The sequence below is a fragment of the Panthera tigris genome, chromosome B3 (assembly GCF_018350195.1).
Source record: "Panthera tigris isolate Pti1 chromosome B3, P.tigris_Pti1_mat1.1, whole genome shotgun sequence".
Lineage (NCBI taxonomy): Eukaryota > Metazoa > Chordata > Mammalia > Carnivora > Felidae > Panthera > Panthera tigris.
In genome coordinates, this window is record NC_056665.1 from 106,801,685 (window position 1) to 106,805,464 (window position 3,780).

Below are 3,780 nucleotides of genomic sequence, written 5' to 3' on the forward strand. Positions count from 1 at the left end.
ATTAAAAACTTAAAAATATGAATAGAAAAAAAGAAAAATGGAAAGAAAGAGAAGCGGGTGGGGGAAGGAAGGAAGGAAGCAAGTCTTCCTTAAGACCCTGAAAGATGTGGGTTTAGCTGGTTTGATCATTCTGGAAACTTTAATGGTCAATAATAGCTCATAACATTACATTTTAACCATCCCATGTCCAATTATTGTAGTTTACACAATCCCTTTATGATCATCTGATACTACCTTCCCTGGACTTCTCCATGAACTTTCACAAAGAACCTTCTCTTTCAGAGTCGTCCAAAGTTTAGCTGCAAGGCTCTCTATAGCTAATTACTCCATGGGTGTGGTTTGTAGATGAGCTCTGCCTTAGCCAGAGTATTTCACATCTGCTCTTTTGTGCAGTTACAGGGTATCCTCTTATTGTTGACCACCTGTCTTCAGTTAGTTAAGGTAGATATTGTTGACTGGATGACCCAGTCAGCACATGTGAAAATATGTTCTTCTGGATAAGTTCTTGTTTTCTGCATAAAATGGGCCTTTTCACCACTTTGCCCCTAAGCCTTAGCTCCATTTTTCCTTCTGCCTGAATGGAATACAAACATGAATGATGTCTGGAACCACAGCAGCCATCTTAAGATCCTAAGGTTACCATAATAAGAATGTGGAATGGAAAGAAGAAAAAAGTCTAGGTTCCTGATGGCATCAGTGAACCACCAACCAGTCTCAACAAATAACACCCTGTAAGACTGAAACCTTGTAGAAGGATTTTCCATAATGTGAAGCCAAAAGCATGTCCAATTGACCTGATGGATTTGCCACCTCCTAGTAGATTTGGTCCTGGCATAATTGGAGTCACTCCCAGCCTCATATTCCTCACTGATGATGCCCTAATCAGAACTTGGGCTGCCACAGGTTGTCTTTCATGTGTCACATTTTCCCCACTGTAATGGGGGACACGTCTGAGGCTCTGAGCTTGACTTTTTTTTTTTCTTTTCTTTTCTTTTCTGTTCTTTTCTTTGAATTCTTATTCTGAAAGTACATGATTTTTTTCAAATTATTGGGTTGGGCCAGACTCTTTAAGAGTAGGCAACCTTGCTATTTTTACCCCTAGAGAATTATCCAAATATTGAGCTGAAGAATAGAATGCAGTCTATGAGTGCTGGTAAGTGCAGCCATGAAATCTTTCAAGAAATAAATCTTCTTGTGGCCTGTAGAAACATCTGGAGACTCTGGGAGAAGAATCCTGGTATTCTTATTAGACAGAAGATAGGGAGAAAATACATACTTTGGTTTTTTAAACTTCCAAAGAACAGTTTAAGTAAATAAGGTTCAGCTAGTAATTGGGTAGTAATTAGCTAGTAATTGCGCTAAAGTGCAAACCAAGACAGAACAACTTTCTTTACCCTTAGTCTGTAGGCCTCAGCTTTGGACTGGGCCCCAAAATGCTTTCTGTTTTGGAAACCCCAAATCATACAAAATTCAGTAGGTCTGGGGTTTGAACATATGAATAAAACAAGCCAAGTTTCCGCCTGACCTTGGCTAACCTTGAAATCGATCATTCTTCCAGTGCTGGTCTGGCTAACAGTGAAACTTGTGGTTTCATCTTGGTTTTACCACAAAACTTTGTGATGAAACACTAAGACCCACTGAGATTTGCACTTCCATTCCTGTCTTGTTTCAAAATCTTTTTGCAAAATCTGATGACTTCTATAGCATATGACTGTGTAAATCTTTAATTTCTCTTCTGTTCCACAGAAGCTCAGAATGAAATTTCTGCCCAGCAACATTTTTGGAGAACCCAATTATGAAAAAGCAGAAAATGCTAAAATCCATTTAGTGTAAAATGAGGAAATTTCTAAGATATGATGCAAATCTACATGATAGTACTATTAGACCAACTATAACAACAATTCAATTTGAAAGTCACATTTGAAAAAATTTCTGGGGGTTGCATATTATGGGATAGAGTTGCTAGAGGACAGAAGCCCAAAAATTGATATATGTCCCAGAATAAGAGTACAAGAAACATGTAACTGGTATATTATCCTGAAGGGTCCTGAGAAGCCAAAAATCTGAACATGCAATCATTAGCAAAGTCAACATATGTCAATCTCATGAGCTGATTGTACCATTGTAGGTGTAAGAAGTAACATCTCCATTCTGTGTTCTGGCTTGGCATTGATGTAGGTACAGACAAGCGTGCTAAATATCATGTAATCTCATACAATATAGATTCTTTTTTTATTAAGGTATATTTGACACATAACATATTAGTTTCAGGTGTTCAACATGATTCTGCATTCATATATATTGCAAAAATAAGTCTAGAGGCACGTGGGTGGCTCAGTTGGTTAAGTGTCTGACTCTTGGTTTTGACTTGGGTCATGATCCCAGGGTCATGGGATTGAGCCCCACATTGGGCTCTATGCTAATTGTGGAGCCTGCTTAGGATTCTCTCTCCTTCAGTCCCTCTACCCCACTCATGTTATCCCGTCTTAAAAAAAAGGCTAGTCAACGTCCACAGTATAGATTCTTCATTTTTTAGAAAAAATTTTAAGTAGGCTCCATGCCCAACACAGACCCCAATGCAGAACTTGAACTCATGCCCCTGAGATCAAGAACTGAGCTGAAATCAAGAGTCAGACACTTAACCGACTGAGCCACCCAGGTGCCCCTCAATATAGAATCTTGTCAAGCACCCATCATTTTTCCATAAAATCTGAATTCCAGCACCATGGTGTTATAGTCCTGAGCTGCACATAACCAGAAATAAAAATAAAAAGCTCACTCTGCCTTGAGCCCCTTCCAAATCTGAATCCTATTTTGTAGGTTTAAAAATTTTAGCCACAAAAATCCATTAACCAACTTTGGAACAAAGGAAGAGAATTTTTGTTTTAGCCCAAAAGACTCTTGTGAATTATGCATGATGTTTTTCCAGCGCTAGGAAAAGGGAGCCAGGGCAGGAGAAATACATGCCACCAGCTTCTATAAAATTCTAAAAGCAGATAACTGGTCTCATCATGTCAAGAACATACTAAAGACAATCCTTGGGTCAGTTATAACCTAGGGACCAACTTTTTTTTTTAAGAGCTTTTTATTGAACAGGTTACAGAGGAGGTTTAACTAAAAAGACCAAAGCCCATGTCATCATCAGACTCCTCAGATTCTTCTTTCTTTGCTTCTACTTTCTTCTCCTCAGCTGGAGCAGCAGTGGTGGAAGAAGCAGGTCCTACTGCTGGGGCAGATCCACCAGCCCTTACATTGCAATGAGGCACCCGATGTTGACATTGACCAGGGCCTTTGCAAACAAGCTTAGTCAGAAAGGTTCAACATTTATACCTGCTGCTTGAATGAGGGCATTGATCTTATCCTCCATGACTGTCACCTCATCATCATGCTGGATGAGGGCTGAGCAGATGCAGGTGAATTCCTAGACAGAGGCCATGGACAGAGGCCACTGTGCTGAGCTGGCACAGTGCTAGTCGCTGAATGAAGTGAGGGCCTCACCCCAAAGCAGCCTTAGCTTCCTCGGAAGGACAAAGCACCTTAGCAGCAGCTGAGAAAAGGCCCAACTTTAAACTTTCTGCAAAAATGATTAAAAATTTTAAATTTCTGCAAAAGTGATTCAAAATAACCCCAGGAGGGGCACCTAGGTAGCTCAGTCGGTTAAACATCTGACTTCAGGTCCGGTCATGATCCCCCTGGTCTGTGAGTTCAAGCCCCATGTCGGGCTCTGTGCTGACGGCTCAGAGCCTGGAGCCTGCTTTGGATTCTGTGTCACTGCCCTTC

General features: G+C 40.5%; 1 pseudogene; it reads right to left on the minus strand.

The window, feature by feature from the left end:
- Positions 1-3,110: 3,110 nt before the first annotated feature.
- Positions 3,111-3,436, minus strand: LOC102952884 (annotated as a pseudogene).
- Positions 3,437-3,780: the final 344 nt, after the last annotated feature.